At 37.2% G+C, this 27511-nt stretch overlaps 1 long non-coding RNA gene across 1 annotated transcript in view; it reads left to right on the top strand.

The window, feature by feature from the left end:
• Positions 1-27511, top strand: part of LOC129249438 (uncharacterized) — a 104484-nt gene that overhangs the window by 15966 nt on the left and 61007 nt on the right. The window contains exon 2 of the long non-coding RNA XR_008582653.1: positions 3707-5264. This is a non-coding gene — a long non-coding RNA (uncharacterized LOC129249438). The remainder of the gene's footprint in view (positions 1-3706; positions 5265-27511) is intronic.

The raw sequence follows: 27511 nt of genomic DNA, 5'->3' as shown, positions 1-27511 counted from the left end.
GAGTTAGAGCGAGAGAGCTGAGACGCACGAAATGCTGGAAAGGACATACGAGTTATTTTGACACGTATAAAATAGCGGATTTAATTTGTTTTTCTTTTTCGTTTTTGTCTTTCTAAATAAATTAATGAGGCTAATACTTTGAGGAAGCCTGGAATGATGAGCGTGACAAGGGAGTAAAAGCAACAATAAACAAGAACCAAGGGATACACACAGCTGCTGCAAGAAATAAGTACACAAAGTAAACTATTGTGTAAAAAAAGTTTTTAGATTTTTAAAATTATCACATTTCCGCCTATGGTTAATTAAAATTGATTTAAAAGTTCATAAATTGCGAACGTTCAAATAGGAGGAGGAGCTCGGCCAAACAGCCAAAAAGGGTGTACGCGCCAATTATATGTAAAGGTTTTTCCAATAACGAGTGTTACAGGTGAATGGATTGCGCTATCGAGAGATGATTAACGATTTTTTATGGCCGGAATTGGATGGTATTGATCTGGACAACGTTTATTTTCAACAAGACGGCGCTACGTGCCACACAAGCAACGAAACCATTGATCTTTTACGGAAAAAGTTTCCGGACCGTGTTATCTCTCGAAGAGGTGATCACAATTGGCCACCGAGATCTTTTGATTTAACGCCTTGTGACTTTTTTCTTTGAGGCCACGTGAAAGAAAAGGTCTACGCCAACATCCCAGGGTCAATTCAAGACCTCAAAGATGGAATTCGTGAGGCTATCGAGGACATAGGGCAGCCACTTTGCAATTCAGTTATGGAAAATTTCATGAAAAGGATATTGTCCTGTAAGCGTGGTCGTGGTGGTCATTTGCCTGATGTTATTTTCCACTATTAACGGCATACCTTCCATTTTATAATAAAATAAACATCCGATCATTTATATTAAAAAATTGCATTTTTTCTTTGAATATCGAAATAACACGTCTTATTAAAAAACGCTTTACCTATATAAAGACTATCCATTGCAAAAGTTCTGCTAGATGTTTTGGCAGTTTTGGCAGACCTGGCAGTTTCCGTATTATCTTCGAAGTAATTTTGCGTTGTCGTATTCTTTACTCCATTATATCTCATAGGTGCTCTATCGGGTTTAGGCCTGTGGACTGTGGCGGTGTTCGAAGCTGTTTGGGAATATCATAAAGCAACCAAAGCTTTACAATGTCAGCAGTATGGTTTACTAAACCCAATTCTCCAGCTCTTTGCTTCAAATTAGACTTTAAAATGGTAAGGTAAACATATTTGTCCATAATCGGTTCAATACATTCCATTCATGCCGTGCTTCACCGTAGGCATCAAATTCTTTCTATCGAGTGCCGTACTTTTCTTTCGATTCGCTGTTCAGATCAATACCATCTAATTCCGGCCATACAAAATCGTTATTCATCTCTCGATAGCGCAATCCATTCACCATAACTGTTGCTCCAGCTTCATTTTCGAAAAAGTAAGGTCCAATGACCTCCGCCCGACCATAAACCGCACCAAACAGTCACACGTTGAGGATAGAGAGGCTTCTCAACAATAACTCTTGGATTTTCTGAGCTCCAGATCCGACAATTTTGCTTTTTGACGAAGCCACCGAGGTGGAAATGGGCCTCATCACTCAATATGATTTTTCGACGGAATTCCGGATCATTTTCATGCATTTCAACGACCCAATCAGCAAAGACACGACGTTGTTGATGATCGACGGGCTTGAGTTCTTGTGTTAATTGGACTTTATAAGCCTTTCGAGCTATTCACCTTTTTATTGGAAAACCCTTTATGATTCTTTGCAAAAGCAATGCGCGTTTGCCTATTAATGAGATATGAACGGCTTACTATGCGCGATATGACCGCGTAAGCTTCTCTTTTCAAAATTATCCGAATGCAGCGTTAGTGCCGTTACTTATTACAATTCCCTCTTACATTTTTGGCTACCTTTTTCAGATTTTGATGAACAATCTGTAAAACGTTACGCATTTCCCCGACTTCTTAATATGGAGGGTCGTTCTGAACGCCGCCTGGAGACAAAATCACCTGAGGATTGGAAGTTCTTTACCACCCTTTGAATAGAAAAAAATAGCTTTACTTTACCTAAGCCACCACCTCGACTAGCGCTGTTTTTTAGAACTGGGCAGTTCACAAAAAACTCTTACTTTTCATGTCCCGGCATCAAAGCAAAGTTTACCTGTACGTCATGAGGGCTGCGCTCATGATGCGGGTTAGTTAGGCCGTGGCGCGTAACCGTTGCAATTTGAAAAAATCTGTTTAAGTGGCTTTAGTTTAAAAATTACATTCAAATCTATTGGTAGCGAGTGTGCTAAGCTCTACTTTATTTTATATTGTGGATTTGAAATTGAAATTTGAAAAGGTCGAGCCAAGAAGCACCAGGAGATTTGGTGGCTCCTAAAACACTCAGGCTAAAAAAGCCCATTGTATTTAAAACTCTGGAAAGGGGGTAGATAGTCAAGGAGGGAAGGAGAAAAGTATCAGAGAAAGAGATAGGAAAGAATAGAGACCGAGATAGAGATAGTAAGTCCTTTGAGAATTTTCCAGAGTCTTTGACAAATCTGTAAATATCCTCCAGTTTTAGAGATCGAATATTACTCGTACTCACGACATCGGAACGCAAAACTCGTAGCCGTGCTCTAGCAAAAGCAGGACACTCACAGAGAAAGTGCTCAGTGCTATCCGCCTGCTCCAAGCATTACAGGCACATTGGGTCCTCAATGATTCCAATGGTGGTCATATGCTGACCCCATAGGTTGTGTCCTGTAATGATACCGACCATTAACCGAACGTCTTTCCTTCTAAGTTTTAGTTGAAAGTTTGTCAGTTTTCTGTTTGGAGTTGTCACAAAATACTTTGCAGTTCTGCAGCGTTCTATGTAGACCGGATCATCGCTCTTTATGTAGATTGCCTACATAATCGCTGATCCAATTCATGATTCCTGCGGAACTGATTCCGATTATTGGCTCTGGCCCTTGTGGGGGCACCGCTGATCCACGGTTGGCCAATTCGTAGGCAATTTCGTTTCTTTGAACATCAGAGTGTCCCGGCACCCATATAAGTACAAGCCTGTTTTACCTTGCGATAGAATTAAGCCTCTTCTTACATTCTTAAACAATCTTTGAGCTTTGCTTCAAGTTCTCCAGGGCCTTCAGTGCAGCCTGATTGTCACTGAAAACTCAAATCTGTTTCCCCCTCCATCTCCTCTCGATTATCCATTCGGCTACTTTCAGGATGGCAAAAACTTCCGTTTGGAAAACAGTTGCCATTTCCCCCATAGCATAGTGATACTTATTACTATCGTTTAAGTACCATCCGGCTCCAGACCCTATTTCATTCTTGGACCCATCGGTAAAGAAAATATCCGTCAAACCTCCCTGCATGCATTCTGGATTGCTCCATTGCTCACGCAATGGAAATCTGACATCAAATTTACTTCCAAATATAACTGTGGGTATCAGTGGGTATCATCACAGTGGATACTGCTCATATAGCAACTTAAAGATTTTTTTGTGTCCCGAAGTTCCATCTTCGTGCCAGAAACCATATTTATTGTGGATTTACTTTTCGGTCAATAGTCTATGAAGTAAATGCCTCGATATGTAATATTTTGATAGAATTGCCTTCAAAGTTTTAGGGATAGTCATAACTATTTCCATTTAAATTTTCTGGTAATGACTTTTAATTCTGTGTTTTTTTTTTTCAGATCAAAAACAATAGTTTCATCACGCCATACCCATGTAAGTTGACTTTTTGGCTTGAAAATCGAGAATAGAAAGGATTAACAAAGAAATAACAACCAAAATATTGAAATCAAATGCAAATAGTGAATTCTACGAAAAAAAAATATAAAAGCAAACAAAAAATGTGGGAAAAATCCTGAATAAATCAGCGCCAATCAACGAGAAAAAATAAGGAATACATTGAAAAAATATCTAAATCGAAGCAATCTCCAACGGAAAATACGCAAATATAAAGTGAGAATCCGGTTAAAAGCATACAAATCATATTGAATTGAGTGAAGTTAAAGCAAAATGTGGAAAAAATAATTGGCAGTGAATAAAAAAGTGTCGGAGTCGAAGCCAAAAAAGAGTGTGTCGACAAAACGCCGCGCTACGATAAAGGCAAACTGAAGCGCCAAAACGAAAGTTACGCATTGAGGACGTTTTTGGTGGTGGACTTGTGTGTTGTGTCTGTTGACGGTTCATCGGGCTGATTCGGTGCGGAAAATCCTTTGTTTTCATTTAGGTTTTCCAGCTAAAGCTGAAATGTGCGGGTAAAAACAAAAAAAAAAAAACAAAGCATCATTTGAAGCGAAAAGCGTCAAATTTAAATACCGTTACACTTGCTCTACCGGTACCCGTTTGCAACGTACACGCAACGCGCACAAGGACTAAATCGAAATATTGACGTGCTTCTTGCAGAAATACCCACCGAATACTCTAAAAGCAACAAAACTAACGCAAACAACTACAATAGTAAGCTCGTGCTAGGAAAAGAGCGGAAATTTTGCTGCTTTCGTTTCTGTACACTGCCAAATAGCCAAATTAAAGGAAGAGGAGAAAAAACCCACTGAAAAGGCGGCCAACTACTGCCAGCACCGCCGCGCCAGTACCAATACCAAAGCGAAATTCGCCGTACAATCCTATTTCACGATATGCCGCAACCTGCTACGAATTAGGTTTTCCACGGCTAGTCCTTTGTAGAACGCCATAGTGTCATTGTGTTTGTGTGGTTTGGGGAATTTTTGGTGCGTAGTCGTTCCACGTTTGTTGTGGAAATTTGAAAATTTTTCAGTCACAACGATACGCTCTTTAGCCTTGAAACCGCAACATAGCATCCACACATCCACACATCTACACATCCTGGTGCTTGGTATTTCACATATAAACAACAGTTGAATTGAATTGAATTTGTGCAGTCGGTTACGGGTCGCTTAGCAGTTCTGTGGTCTAACGTGAGTTTACCTGCAAGCGAACATACATACATCGCTTGGGCCTGATCTCTCGGTAACCAACTGAAAGTCAACAATTCCTATCGGCATCAACCGTCAGCGCCAATCAATTTAAACCCTCGTCGAACTAAGTAAATACTAAAGTGTGTTTCTGTGTTTTTCGCTTTCTCGCGGTTAAAACGTGTTGATGAACTGCAATTTAGTATTATCGCGTGAATACTTTTTTGTTGTTGCTGTTGTTAAACAATGTCATCAAAATGTGGATTAAACCTGATTTTCGTGTCGATCATTTTCATTATCATCGTAAATGGTAAGTTGGAAATCACATTTTCACATTTTAAATAAAATGAAAATTAGTATTTATATTATTTAGTACAGTAGCGTGGAGCAAAATATTTGCAGCCGGAACATAGCGTTAGACATTTTTTCTTTTAGGCATAGTTCTAAGTTTGCGTTTCACTTGAAATGACTGTCAAAATCCATAAAAAAATGCATTGTCGTGGAATATGCGTGAAATTTCATATGTATCTCACGGCAAAGTAGTACTCAGTGCACGCTATGAAAACACCTCGCAAAATGACAGAAACGTTAGTCATTGGCTGCAAGTTCCACAGTTTACATAACTCATCGTTGCTGATGACGTTTGGCTACAAAACCTTGAGAATACGTCGGAGATATCTGTTTACAAAACTTTGATTTTTTTCGGTTAGATGGTCGGTTAGAAGCCAGGTCTCGCATTCATAGAGCAGTACTGAGGAGACGTTTGATTTAAATAGCCTCATTTTTGTATTTGTGATGAGTTCCGGATTTGGCGCAGATGAGCATATGCGCCAGTTGCTTTATTTATTCTGACCATCCTTTTCCGGACTATTCTCAGCAGATATTACACCGCTTAGGTAGGTAAAATCTTCGACTTGTTCAATTTCATTGCCACGAAGCGTACAATTGTCGTAATTTCTTCTCATCAACTTATTCTTTCTTGAAATAACTTTTTTATTAAATAACAAAAAATTAACTTGAGTGAGCAAATCTTTATTTTGACCTCCACGCGCTCCATTGCTTGTATGTTTTTATGCTGCAACTGTCTTATTCACAAGTGTCAAATTTGTTTGATGCCCGACGCTATTTGCAAAAATTATACATCTTTCGATGCGCTACCTTGTATAATATACAGAAGCCCTCTATTTAAGAATTATGTTCAAATGTATTTAAGTGGAAACCGACAAAACCAATAGTACATCCCAGAGGCCGAACAAAAATAAAAAATGCGAAAAAGTGGCCGTACGATTGGAAGAAATATAAGAAAATATCACTTTAAAAGTGATCCACAATTGGTAAAAGGGCTGACGTTGCGTTTCTGCTCAAGAAATGTCACCGATCGTCTGGCTACTGCTGATTTGCGTAGCTACCGACCTAAAAGGAAACCGCTGATAAGTAAGCGAAAAGGTCTTTCCGATGAAGTTAAATATCTAGGAGTAATCTTGGATAAGAAGCCGACTTGGGAGACACACGTTTCACTGAAGGTGAATCGCGCATTGAGGATTTTTCAGCAATGCCGCAGAGCCTTTGGTAAAACCTGGGGTCTGAAACCTGCTGTGGTCCTAGGGATATACCCAGCACACTTCTGTGATCTGGTGACGACGGAGCATGGTTAAGTCCACAATCCGGGAACTATACAGGATGCAAAGAAGTGTATGTATATGCATCACCGGTGCCATGAGTACAACCTCTGGTGATGCCCTAAATGCTATGCTTGATTTGCTCCCCCTGAATCTTAAGATACAACGGGAAGCAATAAAAGCAATGTGTAGACTCCATAAATATGGTTTCTGGAACGAAGACGGAACTTCGGGGCACAGAAAAATCTTTAAGTTGCTATCTTAGCAGTATCCACTGTTTTTGGCACCCAAAGACGACCTGACACCCACAGTTTCATTTGGAAGGAAATTTGTTGCTCCCGCAATGGAGCAATCCAGAATGCATTCAAGCAGGTTTGACTGATATTTTCTTTACCGATGAGTCCAAGAATGAAATAGGGTATGGAGCCGGATGGTACTTAAACGATAGTAATAAGTATCACTATGTTATGGGAGAAATGGCAAATGTTTTCCAAACAGAAGTTTTTGCCATCCTGAAAGTAGCCGAATGGATAATCGAGAGGAGATGGAGCGGGAAACAGATTGGAGTTTTCAGTGACAATCAGGCTGCACTGAAGGCCGTGGAGAACTTGAAGCAAACCTCAAAGAATGTTCAAGAATGTAAGAAGAGGCTTAATTCTGTCGCAAGACAAAACAGGCTTGTACTTATATGGGTTCCGGAGTGTCGGTGTTCAAGGAAACGAAATTGCCAACGAATTGGCCAACCGTGGATCAGCGGTGGGGGCAAGGGCCAGAGCCAATAATCGGAATCAGTTCCGCAGGAATCATGAATTGGATCAGCGATTATGTAGGCAATCTACATACAGAGCGATGGTCCGGTTTACATAGAACGCTGCAGAACTGCAAAGTGTTTTGTGACAACTCCGAACAGAAAACTGTCAAACTTACTACTAAAACTTAGAAGGAAAGACGTTCGGTTGATGGTTGGTATCATTACAGGACACAACCCATGGGGTCATCATATGAAATGGGGTCAACATTGGAATCATTGAGGACCCAATGTGCCTGTAATGCTTGGAGCAGGCGGATAGCACTGAGCACTTTCTCTGTGAGTGTCCTGCCTTTGCTAGAGCACGGCTACGAGTTTTGAGTTCCGATGTCATAAGAATGAGTAATATTCGTTCTCTAAAACTGGAGGATATTTACAGATTTGTCAAAGACTCTGGAAAATTCTCACAGAACTAACTATCTCTATCTCGGTCTCTATTCTTTCCTATATCTTTCTCTGATACTTTTCTCCTTCCCTCCTTGACTATCTACCCCCTTTCCAGAGTTTTAAATACAATGGACTTTTTAGCCTGAGTGTTTTAGGAGCCGTATATCCTGGCAAACGTATTCAAAAACCGTCCTGTTTTACGGCAGTCAAGTATAGACTCCATGCTATGGTCTGGGGATGTTCTTCCGCTGCTGGTCTGGGACCTGTTCATACTATCAATGACACAATGGATAAATAGTATGTTTACGAAAACTATAATAGAGTTCATAATGTTGCCATGTGTCCAGTGTGAAATTCCACTAAAAAGGGCCTTGGCTCCTACAATCTCCAGATTTTAACCCCATAAAAAACTTATGGCAAATTGGAAAACAGAGGATTGATCACAATGATTTAGCAACCTGAGCCCGCAGATTACTTTTCACAACAAGTCCAGTAAGCGTGCAGAAATATACCCCAGATTATCGTTGACAATTCATAGTGTCGATGTCGCGGCGGTGCAAGGCTTAGTACTGATCAGCTAAAATCAGGCATTTTTGATTGACAACCAATACGGCGACTCGTTAAGGACGCCACAAATTTTGAGTTATCAAAGACTCAAGTCGAAATTTCTTGTGACGCTTAATCAAAATTGCCATGGGCATAAGAAGACTAATAATTACGTGGATTTGGAGAATGAGCAATAAGATGCAGACGTACTAAGGATTTGAGTCACTCGATAATCTTGAAACGACTGAGTAGTCCACAACAACAAGCACACAATGTTTAATTGGAACATAACAATGAAGGGTAGACACATTTTTGTTTCTGACATTGGAGATTGTAGATTTTGCACCCAATAAGGAAAACACAGTAAGATAATAATGAAAATAGCTTTATTGTTTTTCAAATATTCTCCTTGGAGGATGTAAGGAGGAAGACGTATTAATTCGATCTTTTGAGTGTTAAAAACTCTTTTGTGTGAACCCCTATTTGAGATTACGCATTGTCTTGGTGAATAACTCGTGGCTGATTTGTCTTCGGCGGCTGGTTTTCATGGCAAGAAAATGGTTGTGTACCACTCAGAATTGAATGATTCAAGTTGATTTAGTGTACAGTTGCGAGATGATCAGATTTTCCGCAAAAGTAGATGACGATTTGCTTTGAGATGCTTTTCCACAAACAACTTTGGTTAGGTTAAGCTCATTTTGGAACATCCATACCGTCGATGGCTCTTTTGTTTCCGGCTCATATGCATAGGAGCAAGATTCGTCACTTATTACGATATTTTAGACTCCAGCGAGAACAAATCTTCTTGACGACCAAATATTCAAGCAATATTGAATGTATGCTGGTCCACTAATGCCCAACGATGTCGATTACTCTATCTCGCGATCGTTATGCGACATTTTTGTGCTTTCAATGACGCACAGCATTGATTATTTTGGACACATCAGCCGTTATCGGACCTTTACGGCCTTCACGATATTAATCGTGCAAAGGATGGATGACCGTGTCCGAACTCGTTATACCCAGTAAGTGTGGTGCTTCAACACCAAGAGCCCTGCCTCGATAATCTTCATTGAAATTCGCAATAAATCATTTCAAGAAAATTTCCACGAGTTAATTCCATCTTTTGGACAAGATTAATTTTTAAACTCATTGAAAAGAGAACAAATACAGTTCGTAAGCGGAAATATTATATGTAAGTGTATGCTAAAAATGACTAAATTTTTGAATAAAAATATCGCATTACAGCTCATCACGCGCAGTCTTGCAAAGGCGAATCTGTTAAAAGTCAACCTTGGGACTAATATGTGGAAATCGTGTGTTTTTCAAGCAGACTTATTCGATTTTAAAACAGCTAGCAGAGAGAAGTTCAGTTTCTGATCAATGCTTTCCCTCAGTGTAATGAATGCAGATTTGGATTGCCTGGTCACATGGCAATCAAATGCAGACAGCGTCGCGATAACTCCATATGTAATGTTCAATTACACAACAGCAATAAAAAGAAGATATTTTCGCTGCAATTGCAAGAGAGAGGTATAGACAGCTAATTGACGATTGGAAAATGTACAAACATCACTATTTTTATATCAATCTATCCAGAACAAAACTCAATCTTCCCGCTGACATCCATATTCCAAATATTTATAAAGCCTTTCATCCGCCTACGCCTCGGACACACCATTTCAACACATGGACATATTTTTCTACGTGCCCTCCTAGCAAATCCCCATTTTGCGATGAATATGCATCGATAATACAGTACCAAAAAACATTGACACATTTCCACAGGAATCCACTATAAACCTACTTTTAATTTAGAGGCAGGCGAAGGCCTTTGTTGCTAGCGCTGCTAAGCAATTATTTGTTAAATAATTCATTATTGTACAAAAGTTTAAAAAAAAAAAAACATGGAATGTTCAATATTACTGAAATCCAATTGTCCTATTCGTTTTTAGTTCCCATACATTTTAAATAATTTCTTTGATTAGCATAATTTCTGTTAACGCGCTTTGTTTCAATATTTACAGTACAGTCACTGTAATGTAAGGAAATGATTATACAGTTGGTTCTGTTTTTATGCGGTAGATACGTTCCGCAAGAAACAGCATAAAAAAACAGCATAAAAAAAGCTACTAGTTCTATAGTAAAACTATAGATACGTTTCAAAAGTGCTAAAACCGCATAAATCTGAAATAATTAAATAAAATCGCGCAAACAAAATATTGTATTTTTGAAAATTATATCTTTATTTAAGAAACGTCAGAATCGAAAAATAAATTTAAGTCAGAAATAAAATCAGACAATACCCACATGTTGCGCGTTCGTTTAGGATTTGGCGTAAAATCACTTTCGTCACTTGAGGAAATGTACACGTCTGATCTAGATAGTTATGCAGGCGGTTCCATACTTGTAGGGTTAGCATTTCTGATGTAATATGTGATGAGTTTTTGCTTAGCTGGCTTAGAATCTTGTTTATATGTATAATTCCCGATAGGTCGACATGCATTTTGTAATTTAAAAAAAAAACCGCACTATTTCAAAACCGCATAAAAAAAAGCCGCATAAAAACAGAACCTACTGTATTATAATACCCTACAAGACAGTGCTGAGCACTTTCGACAAAAATTCCAACACATTTACAAGTATTTTATTAGTCTCTAATACATGCGCATTATCAGAATAGCATATACAACATTTTTTAATGGAGAAATCAAATATTTCATTTCATATTCCTTTCCTATGTTCGGTGTGAATTCTATCTCTCTTTACCAATTTCATATAAGTGAAAAATATATCTACTTCACTTTAAACGCCAAGGCAACTCATTTGACTGCTTATAATGTGGCTAGTGTGAAATTTGGCTGTTGTTGTTTTAAGGTTGCCATAGCCGAATGAGTAGATGCTTGGCTAAAACTTGAAAATTCGTGAGTTCGAAGCTCCGTGGATGAAACACCGAATTGGTGAGTAAAAGTTTTTAATGAAAACAAAAAAATATAAATTTTATAATTTCTAAATAAAACATTTTAACGCAACTCCTCAGTCTGATTACTTTTTAACGAAAATGAGGAGTTTGTGCTGATTACTTTTTGATGACGAAAATGAGTAGTTTGGCCCATCAGTGCTGATTACTTGTTGAGAACAAAAATGAGAAGTTGCATTGCCTTTAGAACATAGTAGATATATTTTTCAGTTATAAGAAATCGCTATTGGTAAAAGAGCGATAGAATATCACACCGACAAGGCGAAACTACCAGAACTTTCCCATGGCTAGAACAAAAATGTGTAGTTCGATGAGGATAGTGATGATGACAATATGAGTGCTTATATGATAGTCAGATGTCTTGTAGGGTATGTACGGTGTGCATATGTTGATGAAAATATATATGCATGTATGAACAATCAACGGAAAGTTCTTATCTTTCAAGTTCCTGAGAAATACGTTTTGATTGTGATTTTTCCATGTTAATTTGCTTACTCATTACAAATGTGGTGAAATATTTAAGTAAGTATGTATGTTGATATGATAAAAATAAGCAGCATATTTCAAAAATAAAATTAAAACGAACAAATACAACTTTTTTATTGTAGAGTGCAGACATAGTTGACGTTATTTGACTTGATTTCTGCTTTTCAAGGCACCAAATAAAAGTCTTATCAATCATAAAAAGTCAAGTCGCAATGCAGAAGGTCGCCCAAGCTCATGATACCAATTTTTATAAACAAAGGACCGACACTGGCCTAGTGCTCATCGTTAGGTTAAATTTCCCATTACAGTTCGATTAAGGGGACAGTCCTTTCTAACGTTACATTCCCTGAAGTTCGAATAACTACTTATGGAAGTATCAGTGGCACATCTTTGCTATATCTGGGCGCTGACTGAAGTAGCGTACTACACACTCTACTACCTCCATATCACTGGTTGGAAAGTACTCGATAAAGATTCCCTGTCGGACCATCGCTATATAGAGTTCAGGCTCGCGGCCGAGACAACCTCGACCTCAGCAGGCCGGAATCTTCGAAAAGCGGACACGATATGAGGATCTCACTAAAGAGGAAATCCGTGATGTTCAAAAAATCCGGACAATAACTGCACAACTGAAGAAACCACAAACTCATTGGGACGATCTTTGATCGAGTGTTATAACAAGGTGTGCCCGGAGAAGAGAGGGTAAGACAGTCCATTGGTGGAACGCCGAACTCTCGAAACTCCGGAAAACTTCCAGGAGATTGGACTGCCTACCAAAAGCTGAGGAAGGAATATAAAAAGAAAATTAGATCATCTAAATTGGACTCTTATAGAACCTTCTGCAGCGAACTGGAGGAACAGAAGAGTTCAGCGAGGTTATGCAAAGCCCTCCAAAGAGATTGGATGGCTCGGCTATACTCACTGCTCAAACCAGATGGTACTTATACGGACTCAAAATCAGAAGTGTACGATGTTCTCTTTTCAACACATTTCCCTGTCTCCAGGAATGTTGTTGGTCACAGCTCTATCGTTCAATCTGATCATGTCAATATAATTACCAGCAGACGTGATTGATTTATTGCATCCAGGATAGTTCATACTCTTCCTCTTCCGGATTTCTTAAAATTCATCAATGAATCCAAGAGATTTGTAGAAGAGTGACCTCAAACTAATTTATCCGTTTTTACCATCCACCTTTTATCTTTTCTATCTCCATTCTTTCTACTGATATCTATCCGGGTGTAGTACAATGGTCTACTGACTGAGTGCTGGGACAATCACACCACGCTGCGGAGCATTTTTTGTGCTACTTCTTTTTGTCGGTTGAAATTTTATGAAACAAAGTAGCCCATATATCATTTTTCATATTTTGCAACGAGTTGGGATTCCGGCGTATGGCAAGTCCATAATAAATGGTTAATTTGTCAATCAACTTAGCCGTCAATTTTCCTTTGCCTCCTAAACCTTTCACCCCTTTTTTTAAATTCCGTAAACGTGTTCCCATTCTTTTTTGTACGTGGTCTATACATTCTTTTGTTTTACTTCGAAATTCCCATAGGGGTTACTGTCAATGACGCCTTTGAAAGTTTTACTATCTCCATCACCTATGTAGTTCACGTATTTGGTGTTGTGCAAGCTTTCAGAGCGACACTGTCCACTTTTACCGGATGAGCCTAAGTGATTTGCCTGGCATTCATCACCAGCACATCAACTATCTCGCCACTGATCCAAACGATGAGTGACGGAACTCCAAAAAGAGACGAAAATCCTCTTTTTCTCCATGACCCGTCTGCAGACACAGTGATGCCTTGTGATTCACCTTTTTCAGAACTGAATTTTGTTTCGTCTTCAGCAGCTTTGTTCATTGAAGCATTTCGTAGACTCGCGGCCGCATTCGATAACATTTCAATAATGCGGTCGTAGAAAGCGTGAAAAATAGACCGCGGTAATTCCATGATTGCGCAAAATTTGAAAATGCCACTCAGACCCACTCCTAATAATAGCATAGCTAGAACTATGCGGCGATTAATTTCGTAAGCATTGCCAATATATGAACTGTTCGGTATCTGAACTTCACGGCAGTTTTTGCAAGAAATCACTAGTTTGAAGCCTAAACCACGTGGACTTCTCTCGTGAAGGGTTATGTCCGACCCGCATGTTTTGCAACAGACGTACTGAGAAATAGCAGAGAAAACTAACAAAAAATTTAACATGCCGTAGCCGAACTGATAAAAATTATCATCGTCAATTTTTAAATCGGTTCGGCGGCTGTTTCGACGCTTGCTTTCGATGCCGCGTTGGATAATTTGATTTCGTGCCTTTTCTACCACTGTACACTTTCTTTCCACGCATATGACTATGAATAAGTTCGTGCGGTTTTACAACAGATGGCGTAACTTGATTATTATTCCATCGATTCACATTTCCAAACATTCATTGGAGAGCTACTGTCGTAAGGCACAAACGTCAGTATACGTTTTTTATTTGAAGCGTAAACAACAATATTTTTACCACACTTGAAAATGTCGAATTTCGTGCCAAATAATGTGTTTTTGCGGGGAATTCTTCTTCATTATTTTAATATGAAGAAAAAAGCAGCCGAAAGTCATCGTATCTTGGTGGAAGTTTATGGTGAGCATGCTCTAGCTGAGCGAACGTGCCAGAAGTGGTTTGCACGCTTTAAAAGTGGTGATTTTGGCTTGGAAGACGAAGAACGCGAGGGTGCGCCGCCAAAGTTCATGGATACCGAATTGGAGGAATTGCTCGATCAAGATCCGGCTCAAACGCAAGAAGAGGTTGCAAAAACTTTGGGAGTTGATCAATCAACCATTTCCAAACGTTTAAAAGCCATGGGAATGATCCGAAAGGTAGGCCATTGGGTGCCGTATGAATTGAAGCCAAGAGACGTTGAACGCCGTTTTATGGCATGCGAACAACTGCTTCAACGGCACAAAAGAAAGGGTTTTTTGCATCGAATTGTGACTGGCGATGAAAAGTGGGTCCATTACGACAATCCAAAACGTCGGACAACGTATGGATACCCTGGCCATGCTTCAACATCGACGTCGGCGCAGAATATTCATGGCCTGAAGGTTATGCTGTGTATCTGGTGGAACCAGCTGGGTGTTGTGTATTATGAGCTACTGAAACCGAATGAAACGATTACGGGGGATGTCTACCGACGACAATTGATGCGTTTGAGCCGAGCACTGCGAGAAAAACGGCCGCAATACGCCGATAGACACGACAAAGTTATTTTGCAACATGACAATGCTCGGCCACATGTTGCACAAGTGGTCAAAACATACTTAGAAACGCTCAAATGGGATGTCCTACCCCACCCGCCGTATAGTCCAGACCTTGCGCCATCCGATTACTATCTCTTCCGATCGATGCAACATGGCCTGGCTGACCAGCACTTCCGTAATTACGATGAAGTCAAAAAATGGATCGATTCGTGGATTGCGGCAAAACCGACCGAATTTTTCACAAAGGGAATCCGTGAATTGCCAGAAAGATGGGAAAAAGTAGTAGCAAGCGATGGACAATACTTTGAATATTAAATTTGTAACCATTTTACGTCAATAAAGTTTCAAATTTCGAAAAAAACCGCACGAACTTATTCATAGTCCTATTATTGATACTTTTACTTATTTTTATTCAGCGATCCAAAACAATTTCTTGAAAAACAAATATAATTTTTTCATAAACAAAACACGATCGTCAAAACAAAACTCTTGTTGACATTTTACGACATCTAGTGGGCAAAAAGTAAGGTGAACTTATTTGTCAAACTTCGCGGGATTAAAATTTCGCTCTAGTTATTTTTTTCATGAGTTGGCAGCACTGTTAATAACATCTGGGCCAACTTTCATGTGAATGTCATTATCAGTAATATATTTACGCTTGTGTTTACCAAACGACCAAGAGTGCACTTTTCGATTTTTACAATGTCTGATTTGATTGAGCAGAGAAGTGCCACCAAATTTTGTTTGCGGAATGAAATTTCGGCTGCGGAAAAGTTTAGCATGTTGCAGAAGCCATTTGGTGATTCGACCATGTCGCAGAAAAATGTTTATAAGTGGTACAAAGACTTCAAAGAGGGTCGAGAACGTGTTGATGACTTGGAGCACTCCAGACGACCATCGACGTCAACTTATGACCAACACGTCAATAAAGTGAAGGAGTTAGTGCTCAAAAATCGTCAGTTGACTGTTAAAGACCTTACTTATATGATTGGAATATCAGAAGGATCTGTGAAAACAATTTTGAAAGACCATTTGGGCCTACGAAAAGTCAAATCTCGTTTGGTACCGAAAACTCTCAATTTCTTGGAAAAAAGTCGTCGCGTTGATGTGTGTGAAACAATGCTTTCAGACTATCAGGACAAGCTCAAATGCATCATTACGGGAGATGAGACTTGGATTTATGCTTACGACCCTGAAACAACCGACCAATCAAGCGAATATCGTGCTAAAGGCGAGGCCAGACCGAAAAGAGCACGTCAAAGTCGTTCAAAAATAAAGGTCATGATAACAGTTTTTTTCGATTTTCGTGGTGTGGTGCACTATGAACTCCTTTCATCTGGCCAAACTGTTAATAAGGAATATTATTTGAGCGTTATGCGTCGTTTACGTGAAGCAATTCGTCTAAAAAGACCAGAATTATGGGCCAACAACTCTTGGTTTTTGCATCACGATAATGCACCGTCTCACACTGCACTCGTTCTTCGTAACCATTTCGCCAAAAATTCCACGCATATCGTTCCGCAACCACCGTATTCGCCTGATTTGGCTCCGTGTGACTTCTGGCTATTCCCAAAACTCAAGAGACCACTCCGGGGAACGCGTTTCGAGTCGATTGAGGAGATAAAAGCTGAATCGAAGAAGGTGCTGATGGCTATACCGGAAATGGACTATTTGGCATGTTTCGGGGATTGGAAAAATCGTTGGCATAAGTGTATTTCATCGAGAGGGGACTATTTTGAAGGGGATGAAATTGATTTACAAGAATAAATAAAGATTTTTCATTTTACAACCAAATTCACCTTACTTTTTGCCCACAGTACATTAGAAACGTGAAAAATCGATCGGTTAGCAGTTGGCGGCCGCCTTAGCCGAATGGGTTGGTGCGTGATTACCATTCGGTATTCACAGAGAGAACGTTGGTTGGAATCTCGGTGAAGCACCAAAATTAAGAAAAACATTTTTCTAATAGCGGTCGCCCCTCGGCAGGCAATGGCAAACCTCCGAGTGTATTTGTGCCATGAAAAAGCTCCTCATAAAAATATCTGCCGTTCGGAGTCGGCTTGAAACTGTAGGTCCCTCCATTTGTGGAACAACATCAAGACGCACACCACAAATAGGAGGAGGAGCTCGGCCAAACACCCAAAAAGGTTTAATTCTGTTTGTATCATATTCTAGAAGCTCCGACGTAACAATTTCAATAAAAAAAGATCGATTTTTTCGAAATTCTACAGCGACCTAACCCCTTAAATTTCCTAGAATACATTTTTATCATTTGCACATGTTGCTCAATCAATCCATCAACATAGCAACCGCAATAGCCTATCCAATCAACTGCGGTCCGCCCATATTAGGCAAGGCACCAAAAACTGTCTAAAATCTCAATCACTAACCGGTTTTTAAGCGGTAACTGGCGTAATGACAGTAATATACACATTGCAGTCTTCTCGTTCTCTTCCAAGCGAGCAAACTCCTCATAAAGAATAACAATGAATCATTCAAGTTTAGAAGAAGTGAAAATGAAAAAAAACCCCCCAAGAAAAAAATATTCAGAGAAAAGTCATGAGTAAAAGATTGTGCAAACAACACCGAAGAAGAAAGAAAGCGCACACAGATGACTGATGACATGGGCTCATGTTTACTATATATTAAATGTATATGCAGATGGATACATCCATTTATTGGTATGTACATGAGTGCAATGTGCTTGTATGTCTCATTAAAGTGTAAAGTGGAAAACAAAGAAACTTCGCAAAGCAAGAAAAAGCAAGAGTTTTTGAGGCTAACTTGAGTGCTATTCTTTATGTGAAAAATGGTAAGATATTGGTTTTATGTGTATGTGTTTGTTTATCTCTTTACTTGTTTCGACACATTGGCACAATTATTGGGAACACCAGAAACAGGCTAAGAGCGCTTCAGCAGTTGAGCGGAGGGAAGTGCTTTGCGGTGTTGTTGCTCGTAAGACGCTGCAGTTATATTAGTTTTGCCAATCAATAGTTGGCTCGATAGCAATTTCTTCACTCTAAGGCTCAAGTTAGATATAATGATGAAAAAAGTAATCTGAAATATATGCCAAGTATGCTGAGTCATGTAAAGCGGCAGATTTCTGCTTTTGGAAGTGCTAAAATTGTGCTTAGAGGTTTATTGTTTACATACATACTTACACAACTTTACTAAATGTTAAATAAATATTAATACAAGGTGGGGCAAAATTGATCACCCTATCGATTTATAATTTTTGCAAATGGCGTCGTACGTCAATCATATTTGACATCTGTGAACCAGACAGCTGCGGTATTGCATACAAGCAGGGCAGCGCTTAAAGGTCAAAATAAAGATTTCCATCGCTCAAAATATTTTTATTTAGTAAAAAAAGCAAAATTCGATAACTAATTTTGTGCCATCTTGTACGAAAGTAACTTTTCGAAAAAGACTTTCGGTATGCAAAACATAGCCTCTATTCAAAAAGAAAGTAAAATTTTCCAAATTGAAATGACCGGTGTATAAAAATATTTGTTATGCCTGCAAACGCAGAATAACTCTTGCCAACAGGTGTTACTTAGGGCTCCGTAGGCAATCGAGAAGTAGAGCTCTCTCTCTCTCGAAGGACCAAACTGACACTCTGGAAAAGTTCATCATTCCCGCCCAGTTATATGGCGCAGAACCATGGACGATGTCAGCTGCAGATGAGAAAGTTTTGGGAGTTTTCGAGAGAAAAATTCTACGTAAGATCTTTGGTCGCGTTATTAAGGAGTACCGTGTTCGGTGGAACAGCGAACTGTATGAGCTACTGACATGGACTTGGATAAGTGTGTAAAAATTCAGCGGCTTCGCTGGCTGGGCATGTCATCCGTATGAAAAAAACGCTGCAGCTAGGCGAATTTTCAACACGGTATCCCAAAAAGGAAAACGTGAAAGACCACATCTCAGCTGAAAGAACCAAGTGCTGCAGCACCTGTCATCCAACTGGCACTAACCAGCGGGCAGGACACAAACAGCTGAAGCGCTATTTTGGATTTGGCCAAAACCGACACACGGGACACACATAAGAAAAAGAATTATTCCTGCAGGCTCAGTAATCCACTTCTGAGTAAATTTCATTGGAATGGCCAGAAAATGTCAATTAAATTCACTCGAAAATAAATTGCTGATCTTTCAATATAATGGCCTTATGTTTCGATACACAATTTTGCACGCTTTTCCAAGTTATCAAACAAATTATGCCTTTTTTTGGGGAAAGTTCTTTGTGATGAGGGTTACAGCGGTTTGAATAGCTCCTTTCCTTTCATTGCCCAATGAAGTTTCGGGAATGGTGATAGACCCAAGTTTTATCCATAGTCGCAACGCAAAAATATGCCTAAGAAAGTAAGTACTATCGACAACGTATAGTCTGTTACATAAGAGCGTGGCCACTGTTAAATAATAATAACAATTGATTTTTCGAAAATTCGCAAATTTATTGATAATTTGGTCGTCAATACTCAATGGAAATACCTCAGTAGCAAGTCCAATCTCCAGCTTTGTCAATTATGGCCTGGCACCGTCGGGGCATACTTTCGACTATTTTGTCTGCATATTCCATTGGAGAATATCTCCAAATTTTTCGAATTTGTCGAGAAAGTTGATCTAAATTAGATGGCTTGCGTCTGCGAAGCTGCATTTTCATCAGATCCCACACAGTTTCTATGGAATTTGCATCCGATGACTGAGATGGCCAATCTAAAGTGAGATGACCACTCGCTACACGCTCGACTCCGATGTTTCGGATCGTTGTCCTCTTGAAGGATCCAGCTTTCATTTTTCTTGATATACCATTGCTTAGCAGATGGTTACAAAACCTTTCGATATATTTTATTAATTTTTTCGGTATTTAAATTCTCGGTAAATAAGAACAAAGTACCGAAACAAAGTACTGCGATATTTCAGTTTATTGGCAAGCAAGTGCCTGCGAATTGTTACTTAAGATATGTCAGCTTTTGCTTTCAATTTCACAGCAGCTCCACGTACAGTCAAAGTTGGATCTTTCGAGAACAATGCGAGAATCCTTTTTTCGTCTTTTTTTGAGACTTTGCTTGCACTTCTACGATCAGGAAAATCATCAACGTTATCGACCTTTTTTATAGCGATTTATCCATCTTCTGCAAACAGAAAAATTGCCTCAAAGCGAGAGGCGTAAACAGCACTAATTTCGAAAACCCACTCAATTGAAGACTAAATTTGACAGACAGCTGACTTTTTATCTACGTGTAAGAGTGGATACAAACGCTCCGGCTTTGAAAGTATTCGATGCGGTACCAGCCGGTGGTAGCAGAGGAAGAGGAAGGCCTCCTCTGCGTTGGAAAGATCAGGTGGAGAAGGACTTGGCGTCACTTGGTGTGTCCAACTGGCGCCGGTTAGCACGAGAAAGAAATGACTGGCGCGCTTTGTTAAGCTCGGCCAAAATCGCGTAAGCGGTTATCGCGCCAATTAAGAAGAAGAGAAGAGTGGCCACGTTCTTATGTAACAGACTGTATATCTTATCCATTAACTGTTTTTAAGCAAATTTGTTTTCAAAAAGCATGCAACTCTTCGCTCATACGAGGGGTGCCTTTTATATGTCGGGATTAGAGAATAACAAATTTTAATCATCGAAAATCACTTTATTGTTTTCCAAAATATTCTCCATGAAGATCTATACACTTTTGCATGCGTTTGAACCAATTGTCGAAGCACTTTTGCCACTCTGAATGAGGAACCTCCAAAACATGCATTCTGCATGCCGCAACCTCTTCTTCAGGTATCGAAAAACGTTGACCCCTCAGTTTGTGTTTTACGTACGGGAATAAAAAGAAGTCATTCGGTGCCAAGTCAGGACTATACGACGGATGACCCATTAATTCGATGTTTTGGGTGCTCAAAAATGCAGCTGTTTGAGCCGATGTGTGAGAGCTCGCATTGTCCTGGTGAAAAGTGATCCGTCTTTGGCGATTGGTTTTCCTAATTTCTTGGAAGACAACTGGCAAACAAATAATTGTGTACCACTCGGAATTTACTGTTCTGCGTTGTTCTAGTGGTACGGTTGCGACATGTCCAGTTTTTCCGAAAAAACAGGCGACCATTTGCTTGGAAGTGCTTCGTGCGCGAACAACTTTTGTTGGATTTGGCTCATCTTGAAACACCCATACAGTCGACTGCTGTTTACTTTCGGGCTCATACGTGTAAATCCATGATTCATCACCTGTCACGATGTCATAGACGTGTTTCGAAGCCCCGCGATCGTATTTTTTGAGCATTTCCTTCGACCAATCGACACGAGCCGTTTTTTGAGCGATTGACAAATTGTGTGGGATCCAACGCGAACAAATTTTTTTGACAGTCAAATGTTTATGCAATATTGAATGTATGCTGGCCCCACTAATCCCTAAGATTGTCTCAATCTCACGATAGGTCACATGACGATCTTGCAATATCAATTCGCGCACAGCATCAATGGTTTTCGGAACAACAACTGATTTTGGACGACCTTCACAAAATTCGTCTCGGAGTGAACTACGACCTCGATTGAATTCACCATACCATCGATAAACACTGGTCCTTGATGGAGCTTCATCGCAAAAAAATGAATTAAGTTCATCCATGCAATGTTGCTGAGTTAATCCACGTCGAAAGTTGTAAAAAATAATCGCACGAAAATGTTCACGATTTAATTCCATTTTTGGACCGAGATGAATCTTTTAAGTTACTGTAAACAACACAAATAGCGCTGGTATTTCAAAACGTTCTGAGTACGTAAAAGCCAAAAAATGTCAAACTTTGCGATGCAGTTGCCAGATTGCAACACCAAGGGTGCCAAATCCCGACATATAAAAGGCACCCCTCGTATTAACATATGTATTGTAAGCCGTTATTTGACTTCTTTGATGGTTTTTTTTCTGCTTTTGTTTTAACCATTCCAAAACTAAGCCGATTCTGCACAAATAAGCAACGTACATAATTAGCAGTTTCCCCATAACATTTCGCAACCCATTGTTTCCATTATGTCCGTCGTCACTTTTCCAAAAGTGCCAAATTTACATAAGACCTTTATTCATTTTGTTCAAGCTTCAGTTAATTGCTGCCGAGGTCACATAGTAAAAAACGCAATTTCTACAATATACCAAATTTTATACTCATACATTTAGCAGAATTTTGCGAACCAACTAAAATTTCATATAACCGGTTTTGAAGCGCTGCGTTCGCCCAGCTGTTTAACCTATCACTTTACGGCCAAGTGCTTTTTCGGCCAATAAATCGAGAACAGACATTTGCACCAGTACTTCAAATTACAAAACTAACAATTCATATCATGTTTACAAATGCACGTGCCTGTATGGGTATATAATTTGCACAGTTGTATGTACAAATGTCTATGTGTATGTATCTATGTATGTACGTGGCTGCTCAGAGAGCACCACAAGATCGAGACATTGACCTCGGTGTATTGTTTGCTGCCGAGTTGGGCTACTTGCCGGTTGTCGGTTGTGCAAATGAATCTGTTGCCGGCCAAGTGAACAGGCAACCAGGCAACCAGCCAAGCATACAAACACAAGCAACCTGTCTGACGCTTTGACAGTTCGCGGAATATCAACAAGCTTACAAATGTTTATATATCTATGCACATATATACATGCATACAAATACTTGTAATGTCTATAATTTGTCAGTGGTGGGGCTGTGTCTGCTCACTGGAGTGTATGAGATAGCCAACCACCAAGCTGATCTGATTACGAGTATTGCATATTCATACATACGATACATACCTACAAACATGTGTGTACACTTGTGTGAAGATATTTGCATATACTGTATATGGAAAAATAGAAAACGTGCATAATAATAGTAATAACATATAGAACCAGAGACAAGTTTGTTCATATGTGCGCTGTCATACATTTCTATTAGGCGCTTCCGCCGTTGGTCTGTTGCGATTTATTGTTGGAGATCAGTGGTCATGATTTTCTAGAAATTATTAATATATGTAAGTACGTAAATGATGTATACATGTCACTAGTCATAGAAATAATCAGTTAATAATTATTGTTTGGAAACTATCCCTAACTAGAGTTGCAGGCAGAAGTGCCGTTAAATTACAACACCTGTGTATATATGTACATAAAGGGTTTTCCAATAACGGATGTTACAAGTGAAAGGGATGAATTTTCACTATAAAAAACTTTAGGACCAGAACTGTGATAACTGTGATTGGGAGAGAGCATGTCCTTTGACAAATCGAAGCGTTTCAAATTAAAAGCTAAAAGAAGTTTTGATTTCCCCTAAAGTTCTCATGCACTGTCATTTATTAGTATCAGAGAAATTATTATATAGAGTATTTGAAAAGACGTGCGGCCGCTATGCCGAATGGGTTGGTGCGTGACTACCATTCGGAAGTGCGTAGTTTCGAGTCTTTGAGCACGAAACACCAAATTGATAGAAAAAGTTTTTTCAAATAGCTGCCGCTCCTTGGCAGGCAATTGCAAACCTCCGAGTGTATTTCTGCCATGAAAAAGCTCCTCATAAAAATATCTGCCGTTCGGAGTCGGTTTGAAACTGTCGGTTTGTGGCACAAAATCAAGACGCACCCACAAATATGAGGAGAAGATCGGCCAAACACCCAAAAACGGTGTAACTGCCCACTAAAAAAAAAACAAAGACGCGCTTAGATGTTGTTTCGAAATAAAACGTGCAACATTGTTTTGTGAATACTTAATTGTTGTTGTCGTCGAGATATCGATGTTGAAGGTTGTTCAACAACACTTTGCACTACAGCAGCAATACAACATCCTGGTTTTGGTCTTCCAGTCCTCTTTCTATCCTCGGCAGAACCACTTTCTTGACATTTTTGACCAACCCTTGATTTGTTGACTTATTCGTATGATTATTTCTATACAAAATATCACGAATTTTGCGATAAACTTCACTTAAAAAAACTACAACTAAAAAAAAAGTATATTTATATAAAGATAATAATAGAATGAACTGAAAACATAACAAAAATAATAATTCAAAAACACAAACTAACTACAACAATATAATAAAAGAATATAAAAAAATTTAAAAAATAATAATTGAAAAAGTATAATTTAAAAAAAAAAAATAAAAAATAAATAAATGAAATATTAAAACAAAAACTTGAAAAACTAATTAAACAAATATAAAAAAATAGCTACAAATAAGAATTTAAAAAAACAACTAAAAAGAATAGTTAAAAAAAAACAATAAGTAAAAATATAATAATTAATAAAATATTAAAAGCCAATAAATAACTACAATTAAAAATAAATAATTACAAAAAATAATTAAAAAATTAATAAAAAATTTATTAAAAAAATATAAAAAAGTTAAAAAATAATAATTAAAAAAAGGGTTTAATGCAATTTTTTTGCAAGTTAATAAAAAAAAATAAAAAATAACTAAACAGAATAATTAAAAAATTAAAAGATGTAATTAAAAACACAATAATTAAAAAAAAAAAATATTAAAAAATAAAATAATCTAAAAAATGTCAATAAACAACTAGAATTAAAAATAAAGATTTACAAAAAAATAATTAAAAAATTAATAAAAAATTAATTTAAAAAATTAAAAAAAAACCAGAATAAAATAATAAAAAAATAATAATTAAAAAAATAGATAAATTATGTAATACAAAAAAATTAGTTAAACCAATAACTGAAAATAATAATTAAAAAATAACTAATCAGACAAATTAAAAAAGCAGTTACTAAAAAAATAATTAAAAGTAATTAGTAAAACAATATTAAGAAAATAATATTAACAAAATTAACTTAAATTATCAAAAAAATGAATAAAAACATATTGTTAACAAAAAAAATTGTTTAAAAATAAAACTATTAAAAAAATTAAAATAATAATTGAAATAATAATAATTAATAAATAAAAATATTAAATAATTAAAAAAATGAAGAAATAATTCAAACAAAATAATTTAAAAATTGTGTAAAAACAATAACAAAAGATCTTGTTAAAAACCATTATTAAAATAAAAATAATAATGTAAAAAATGAAATAAAAAAAAAAGAAAAAAATGGTTGAAGAAAAAAAATAAAAAATAATAATTTAAAAACAAAATAAAAAATAAGTGTTAATAAAAAATTAAACTAAAAATATAATAATAATAGAAAAATAACTATATGTATATATGTATATATATATACATACATATTTTATATTTTAAATACTTAAAAAACCATAACAGAAGAACTTGTTAATAAAACATTATTAAAAAAAATATATTAAAAAAAATATATTAAAAAAAATATATTAAAAAAAAATATATTAAAAAAATTTAGTATAAAAAATTTAAAAAAATATATTAAAAAATGTATATTAAAAAATATATATTAAAAAAATGTATTAAAAAAAATATATTAAAAAAAATATAGTAAAAAAAATTAAAAAAAGATATTAAAAAAATATAATAAAAAAAATTAAAAAAAATATATTAAAAAATGTATATTAAAAAATATATATTAAAAAAATATATTAAAAAAGTATATTAAAAAAATATATATTAAAAAAAATATATTACAAAAATATATTAAAAAACAAAATATTAAAAAAATTTTTTTTTAAATATATAAAAAAATGTATATTAAAAAGAAATATATTAAAAACAATATATTAAAAAAATATATTAAAAAAAATTGATTAAAAAAAATTTATTAAAAAATATAGTAAAAAAAAATAAAAAAAAAAATATTTAAAAATAATTTAAAAAATATGTAAAAAGCAAACGAGCTTATGGTTTTGTAAGAAAATTAACAAAAAAGATAATTAAAAATAGTTTAAAAAATATCTAAAAGGCAATAAAAAATAGCTTATTAAAAAACATGAACAAAAACAAATATTTCAGAAAATAATGTAAAAAAATATTAAAAAAATGATTAAAAAGTAATAATTAAAAAAGAGCGTTTCCCAATCGCAAAAAGGCCAACTTGCATCGCAAAACGCTATTTTATATATTATAAAAACATAATGTTTGAAATGTTTTTGTTTTTCCCTTTGAATTCATGTATCATACATACATACATACATATGTATGAATGTATTTCCCGTTGACGAGCATGCATCCTGCAGCTTCTAGTTACCATAGAGTTTTCTGAATACTTGATTGCGTGTAGAAGAAATGATTGCGTGTCGTCATGCCCTTTAATCTCCTTGTTGAGCGACCATTTTGTAAGCTCCGCTATTGCAACAACTATTGTTTTGCCAATTTCCGCTGGCAAACTCGCCAAAGCGGAACTTTATATATAGAATGTACAAACATTTTTGCTCATCATGGCATCTAAATCGACTAACATTCTTTTTCCTGCTATTTTCTGCTTATTTCTCTTATCGCACACTTCCTCTCATTGTTATTCTCGCCATTGCCTGCTATGCTGCTGTATTTGCAAGTAAATAAATAAAATAAATTCAATTTCAATCAAGCGTGCGCGCAGTAAATATTGAAGTGTATAGTTTATTGGTATGTGTGTATCGAACACATACACACACACATACACATGCCTATGCATACATCAAAACAAATCAATCAGCAACACATGCGACATTCGTGCAACAATCCACCAACATCCAGCCATTCCTCGTTCAACAACTCTCCCACAAAATACGCATTCAATGCAATACTTTGGCTGCAATCGTTATAAAATACAAACACACATACTTACATACATGCATATGTATGTATTATATGTACAATATTATAACTTCACGCTTTTCTTCTTGCTACATATGCTGCCAGTGCCATTGATGTTTTTGTTGCGTGCAACATGCTAGCGAATGAGTGCGCATCTTTTGAGCATTATTCGCTGTACGTGACAAGTGCAGTCATTGCCACATTTCCTGTCCCTGACAGCCAACAGCTAACTAAAAGCGACGAGTATTCATTCAGCACAGACTATCAGCAATGACAGCATCAACAGAATTCTGTTGCCATGATGATGGACAGTTGCAGTAGATGAAGCATTAACTCACACATACACATGCATGTATTTGTTCCTTGTGGAATAGTAGTTGTGGCGCCGGAAATACAGAGAAGCAAATCCGTTGTAAAAATTGATATCATAACGATTTCCTTTAGCGCCAGATATGTATGTGAATGGTCTGCGGGATGGCATAGAAATTGTGGAAAATAGCTATTATAATAAGAGAGACAATGGTATCAGGCCACTATAGACGGGTAGGTTTGTGCGTGACTCCTATTCCTTGGTGCGATGCCTGCTGCACATTTAGAACGTACAAAGTTTTTTGACAAAGCCTTCGTCATCAACAAGTAAAGGCAAATCTTTAACTCCATCTATGGTAATGTGGCAACACAGCGGTCGATCGGCCGAAAATATCACAACTGTAAATACCACCGTAGCCAAATGGGTTGGTGCGTGACTACCAGGAGTGCGTGGGCACGAAAAAGCAAAACTATAGAAAATTTTTTCCAATAGCGGTCGCCTT

The sequence above is a fragment of the Anastrepha obliqua genome, chromosome 5 (assembly GCF_027943255.1).
Source record: "Anastrepha obliqua isolate idAnaObli1 chromosome 5, idAnaObli1_1.0, whole genome shotgun sequence".
Taxonomy (NCBI): domain Eukaryota; kingdom Metazoa; phylum Arthropoda; class Insecta; order Diptera; family Tephritidae; genus Anastrepha; species Anastrepha obliqua.
Note: the sequence above shows the minus strand (reverse complement) of the source record. Positions and strands in the feature narration are given on the sequence as shown.